Here is a 7260-nt window from a genome sequence, read left to right on the forward strand (position 1 = left end):
ACGCTGTGTACCACTCCCTTCACAGAACAGTGCAAACTGGCTCTAACCAGAATAAAAAGAAGAGTGGGAGGCCCCGGTGCACAACTGAGCAAGAGGACAAGTACATTAGAGTGTCTAGTTTGAGAAACCGACGCCTCACAATTCCTCAACTGTTAGCTTCATTAAATAGTATCCCCAAAACACCAGTCTCAATGTCAACAGTGAAGAGGTGACTCCGGGATTCTGGCCTTCTAGGTAGAGTTGCAAATAAAAAGCCATATCTCAGACTGGCCAATAAAAAGAAAAGATTAAGATGGGCAAAGAACACAGACAATTGGACAGAGGAACTCTGCCTAGAAGGCTAGTATCCCGGAGTCGCCTCTTCACTGTTGACGTTGAGGCTGGTGTTTTGCGGGTACTATTTAAAGAAGCTGCCAGTTGAGAACTTGTGACACTTCTGTTTTAGGTATTAAAATAAATAAATTGGAGTGACTGGAAATATGACAGACTTTGGTTTTAATGTAAAGATTTAACCTAATTGTATTATTATGTGTAGCAGAAAGCAATGGGTTAGAAGAAGCTTACATAACCAACCTATAAAGTCAAAAGTAACATCTTTCAAATGTTCTCCCTTAAAACTATCAACGTTTCCCATTACTGTTGGAAATGTGATTGAATCAACACAGTATTAGCCACTTTCAATGCAACATAACAAAAAAATTACAATAAAAACTATGCAAGACTAACTATGCAAGAGATTCTGTGGTTGGCAGAATGCATCAGAGTAGGATTCTATTACATTGACAGCCATGGCTCAGGCCCATACTCTACACAGACCGGTGCTCATGAACAAATCAGAGCTGCAATAACCTACATGCAACTTGACCATTGCCATATATGGATCTGTGCCATTCACTTTAAACTGGACTGTGTTTACAGCATGAGTCAGTAGATGTGCTTGGTTTGAGATCAAAGAGAGAGCTACATGTAGCGACGTGCAAATTTGTACATCTGTCCTTTGCTAGTTAGTGAATTATTAGCCCAGTTAAAGATACTTTGTAGTCAGCAATGATGGGAGTGATTGCTTCCTACAAGAGCACAAAACATGTGCATTTCTACCCATCTTTGAAAAGTGAATCGGGTAAAGAGCTTTTTTTGTCTTAAAAGGGCAGTGTTGTATTTTGAGACAGGCTTGATTTAGCTAAGTAGCCAATAGGCAAAGAGTAACATGATTTGTCTGATTCTCTGTAATAATGATATGGGAATAATAATGCATTTTATTTGTAAAGTGGTTTCTTGCATCAAACAACACAACAACATTTTAAGTCACCTCCTTGTCTGAAGGACAAGTGGATAAACAGGTTCATGTCAAGCCTGCATGTTCTTTTTCGAATGTCTCATGGAATGTAGGCCTATATTGAAGGCCTATATCACACATGGACTGCTACTGTAGGCTGAATGATCGAACAGCTACTGTTTCTCAGAAAGTATAACACCAACTGAAATGGACAGTATGATTTGTCAACAAATGTGTTATGTTATACTGTTCAAAACCAATAAAACAACTGGTCATAAACTCCTTAAAGTAAAGAACTGGAATATGTATCAGCGTTCAATCCTATGCCCAATCTGTTAAATAAAACATGTTTTTATGTGTCTGCAGGAACCCTAGACATTTAGGAAGGCTGTAGTGTAACCTGCATTGTACAGAACAAGTCATACCTTTGAGATCATCTATACAGGAAACACAATACAACAAATAGCACTCTGTCACTATTCTAAAACACCTTAGGAATGTGTGTGACTGGTATGTGTGGGAACATCAATGACAGTATCCCATACTGTACATTATGCATTTCAATGAACAAGCGCTCAAAGGGAAGACTCTCGGTATGTTGTACATTATGTATATCAATGAACAAGCGCTCAAAGAAAAGACTCTCGGTATGTTCTGCTCGAATGTGAGAATTATTCATAGGAATCGCCCTTCTCTCCCCCCAGGAGGTAGGACATTAGAGTGTAACACTCAATACATCACTTGCTCTAACTGTTCAGACACAAATATAGTGTTACACTTGCGGATTGCCGGAAATGAACCGTGTTAGGTGTTATTGGATTGTGTGTTGGGTTGGTATGCGCCGCTATTGTCTGTGTAGATACATCCCACAGCAGGAATGTGTGTGTGTGTGTGTGTGTATAACATGTGAACCTGTTGATAGCCTGCAACTTTTTCCCAGCCCTGATGACACTGCTGGGGCCTGATCTGTGGTTCCCTGTACCTCTGAACATTCTGCAAGGAACCACACTAGGAAAAGGAATTCAAAGAGTGTCAACAGTATTTTTATGTCACATATTTTGGGGGAAATTGACCTATTCAATTATCATTGTAATTGTGCACACGTTGATGTCAGACATGCAGCTACCCCAATTCTCTGTTGGTGATGACTGGGATGAATGCAGGAGCAGATTTCAGGAGCAGGGCAAGACACCCTCTTTCTGACTGATGACTGATATATGGGCATGTACGTGATAGGCCTATCTGGCTTACATGATTACGATGTTCATAATGCTTCTTGACAGTGTTATAAAGTGTATTTTCTAAGTCCATATAAAGTGACACAAGATGGTTATAATGCTTCTTGACAGTGTTATAAAGTGTATTTTCTAAGTCCATATAAAGTGACACAAGATGGTAATAATGCTTCTTGACAGTGTTATAAAGTGTATTTTCTAAGTCCATATAAAGTGACACAAGATGGTTATAATGCTTCTTGACAGTGTTATAAAGTGTATTTTCTAAGTCCATATAAAGTGACACAAGATGGTTATAATGCTTCTTGACAGAGTATTTTACAAGTTGTTTAAAATATGATGAAAAACACATGACTGTAAAGAATTCATTACAACAACAAAGAATTTCAGAAACAAACTTTTCAAATGAAAGGAAACTTCTTAGCAGGGATAAACCAAATTTGTAAGTGTGTCATAACCAGCCAGAGATTAACTCAATATATGTCACAACTGGTGTAAATACATGTCATGACAGTGTTATGAACATATTATGAGAGGTTATGGCAAGTTATGTCAGCTGTTATGACATAACATGACATGATTGTGACCATGTCATACCATGTTATGACACTTGGTGTCAAGTGTTACCAAATGGCCATTATAAAGACAAAAAATGATTGTTCAAATTCAAAGCTTCAACATTGTGAATGGTAACAGTAAGGAAGACGGCATTGGAAAAGTGAACAGATTTAGACCAAAAGCAGTGCTGTTGTTATAGTGACAAGGGATATCTGTGTTATAGATGCTGAGAGAAGTGACACTTTAAATGGTGTTCACGGCCCTGTTCATGGATTCAAGTTGTACAACTGTGCAGCTAAAGGTTAACGCATTGATTGGGAGAGTCTGTTTGCACAAACATATTACGATAACCATTTTGTGGCGTCTCCACAACATTTGTACATCACTGGAATCCTTTTTGTACAGTTGTGCCAACTGCCTTGTACATCAGTTGTACAACTGTAGCTTGTAGTGATTTCTATGACAGTTTGTCAACGTTCACTTCCTGGCAATGAACACATCTCTAGAAACGTAGCATATTTCTTAAACGTGTGGGTCCTGGATTTTCATCTGATGCTTGACTGTTGGTCAAGTCATAAAATGTAGTTGCACAATTAAAAGCAACAGAGACAATACTAACATCACATGGCACGGTAAATCAAATCAACTCATCAAGCGGTATTGATTGATCTAAACTATGTAACACACTCCAGTGCCCATCTTAACTTTTCTAAATAAATGTCTACATTTTCTTAAGAAGTTGAGAGTGGTGTCATTGGGGGTGTTGTCTAACTCGCTGTGTGTCTGTCAGTATCACACTGAGCCAAAATAAGTGTTATGGGTGTTGTCTAAATCACTGTCTGTCTGTCCGTTAAGTATCACTGAGCCAGAAGAGATGTTATGGGCCTTATGATCTCTCTTGTCACGGATCATTTCTCATTAAATATGTGGGCGAGACAAAACAATGTCCTTGTGCTCATTCCGAAACATTAGCCAAGTGGATAACAAGCGATTAAAACCCCATTATTTCTAAGCACCCTAAACAGGCTTAAAGGGCTAGTTCACCCAAGATGCGCAAACAATCCTGATATCCATCCTATGACTTGAATAGGATTTGTGCCACAAATGCTGAAACATTAGCATGTGGAAACGGTGCCAGAGAAACTAACCGAAACATGGATTGCTGTCATACCTTGTCTATGGGCTGCTTACAGGGTAAGAAAACCAATGTCTAATTCTACAATTTGGGTGAACTATCCCTTTAAGTGTTTGTTCTGCTATGTATTGTTTGGGGGACTCTGTATGTGAAGTATGCCACGTTATTAATCCCAGTAAAATGGAAAATTAAACAAGAAAATGCAATATAGCTACACGTCCTGGAAACGAATCTGCATTTCACAGCTGCTGAACCCTAAATGGCATCATTTTTTGAAATTTTCTGGTGAAAAATAATGTGATTAATATTTCTTCAATTGCTGATTTCCATAGTTTATTTTTCCACATCTTTTCATGGCTTTGGAAACTATTTAAGACTATTTAGCTGTACTATTCAGGAATATTCTGTACTCTAGCTAAATGCATGTATTATGTATGTTTCCCTTTACCTATGTAGCCATTCCTGGAGTGAGTGCAACAGAAGAGACAGGCATGCATCCTTTCGTCAACATCGGGAGGTAAGCCAACAGTAGTAGGGTCATTCACTGGGGAGATACTGCCATGGGGCATCTGTTTGCTTCCATTAATTCCAATAAAATGAAATAAATAAAATCCATAAAAGCTGGTTCAGTATGGCAATAGTGCAGTTTGCATACAGATGTAGGATCTTAATTTGATCACTATTTTGTTGTTGAGAATTTTCCAACGCAGGAAATGCAAAGTTGTGGTGTATTTGAGTTTTTAAAAGGCTTTAAAGTTTGTAAATTCCACTTTGAAATGTCATACTTGATTTTCCCTAACAAAAAATGTATCAATCCCTACAAAAATGTTCATTCATTACAATCCACATAATAATTCACATTTCCTGTTGCTGCAGGATTTTTTTCCTGCTGCCTCAAATTAAAATCCTACATCTGAATTTTTGAGGGTAAAAATGAAAAACACCTCTCTTTTTGTCGTTTTTATTGGCCTTAGCAGTGGGGCCCTGTAGACCTCCCAGAGAGCTGGTTGGTAACGAAGGACCATATTTATGAGGGCTTGAATAGCCAGGTAATACCATCATTTGGGACTGGATTGACAGTTCTTTACTAGCATAGAAAAGCGTATTTATTACCTGCAATATGAACCGTGAAATGCAACACCTGTAGAATAGGGAACAGTAAGTGACAGCCAGCCTCAATCATTTGTTACAACATCTGAGAGGTACTGTCATTAACCGATAAGTGGACCATAAACATGGCCATGCCTTCTCTCACATACTCTACTATATATATATAAAAGTGTAAAGAAGATATGGGCCGATAAACATTTTGTTGATACATGTTGGTAGCATTGCCTGAGTCATTAAATGTGTAAGAATACAATGCTAAAGCACAAACCCGTTGTATTTGGAGCAGTGTTCCAAAGCTTTGATTGATGAGAACTGAAAATATGTTTATAAAAGGACAGGTTTATATTTGTTAAAGGTATAATTTGTGGGAAGGGTATCAGGACTGAGTACTCTAATGTGCAATTTCCTCATGTTAGTGTCTGTGGAGAGACTTCATGTATTAACAGTGGGTGTTTTTTTATCACACAGATAAAGACTTTATGTTCCCGGAATAACATGGAGTCAGGACCACAAAGCAGACTGAAAAAAGCCTGGAGATAATGGTTTCAGAATGATTCATACACATAAAACATGTTGTTTATAGAAAGTTTGTTTTGGGATAGACTCAACTGCTGTTTTGACTCGGATAGGAGCCTTAAACGTATTCAAGAAGTTCATCACTTCCAGTATTCAATTTTTCTTCTAGTTGTGTTTTCATATCAGCACTCAGATATTTCGCAACCATTGCCCATTTCTCGTTACGGCAGGAAATATATCAACACTTTGGACTAAATCAGCAACTTTCTCACATATATAACATTTGGTTTTATTCACCTTGATTTCAGTGTTCTGTTCAAACAGTTTAGGCAGCCAAGAGTATCCAAGGATCCAAGGATATCCCTACTTTTAAGCACATTCATCTGTTACCTTTTTTCCTATCATTGAACGACATGGTACATATTGTATTACACAAGTTAAGATTGTTCATGGAATATATAATGATTGCTCAACACAATTCTGTTTACAAACCCGAGGGATGCAATTACATGTCACATCAGTAACTCAAATAATTTGTAACATGGTAATTCAGAATCCTCAGAGGACAATATGCTCAGGGGAATGAGTCAAGAATAACATAACCTGTAGGAACAACCTAATAAAAAAGACCTCATTACTGTACGTCCTATTTCCATATTTCAGATAGCTGTTTTTAGTCATCTCCAATAAATTACTTGAATACATGATTAGTCTTCACGCTCATTGAAGGGAGAAATTGTGCCCAGACTGAGTTTCAAATGTTGAATGGAATATCACAATTTCCCACCATGATCATTGCATAAAACTGTGGACAGACTTCAGCTCAATCAGCTCAATGTCTAGTTTTGATTTATATTTGATTGCGTTGTCAATTAATATCAATAACAACAAAAATACCATGTCATTGGATTTAAGTTAAAAGTTGGGTGAAAAAAAGGCTAATATTCCCGAAATTCCCTTACATTGATGACTTTTTGCTAATCCAATCAGTTTCCCACGCTGATTCAACGTCATGACATAGCATTTTTATGACGTGGAAACAACATTGATTGAACCAGTTTGTGCCCAGTTGGAAGGTACAAGAAACTCAAACTAGTTAAATAGTGTAAATAGTCTCCAATGGCCCTTTTCCTCCTCCCTCTTAGTTGGTGATCAACAGTGGTATGTTCTATTCCTGAAACCGCCAGTCATCTCCCCTGTCGGTTTGATCAAAGGCACCTAGATGACTAGGCGACTAGTCACAAGGACTGTCAGCTCTGCTCATCATTACTGGAGCCGTTATGTGCTTCAGGCCTGTCTGGAGCCTGATGCTGACAGAGGCAAACACATCAAGAGTTGTCTGGTACCAAGCTCCTCCAGCTCCACTCCGCACCAGGCCCAGTGTCGAGCCCAGCACTGGGCGTATCAGCTGCTCCTGTAGGAGGTATCAA

General features: G+C 38.3%; 1 long non-coding RNA gene across 1 annotated transcript; it reads left to right on the forward strand.

The window, feature by feature from the left end:
* The first annotated feature begins 942 nt into the window (after positions 1 to 942).
* Positions 943 to 6565, forward strand: LOC110504337. Its single transcript, XR_002470591.2, has 3 exons — positions 943 to 1120; positions 4661 to 4721; positions 5783 to 6565. It is a non-coding gene; the product is annotated as an uncharacterized LOC110504337 (long non-coding RNA).
* Positions 6566 to 7260: the final 695 nt, after the last annotated feature.

The sequence above is a fragment of the Oncorhynchus mykiss genome, chromosome 25 (genome assembly GCF_013265735.2).
Source record: "Oncorhynchus mykiss isolate Arlee chromosome 25, USDA_OmykA_1.1, whole genome shotgun sequence".
NCBI lineage: Eukaryota > Metazoa > Chordata > Actinopteri > Salmoniformes > Salmonidae > Oncorhynchus > Oncorhynchus mykiss.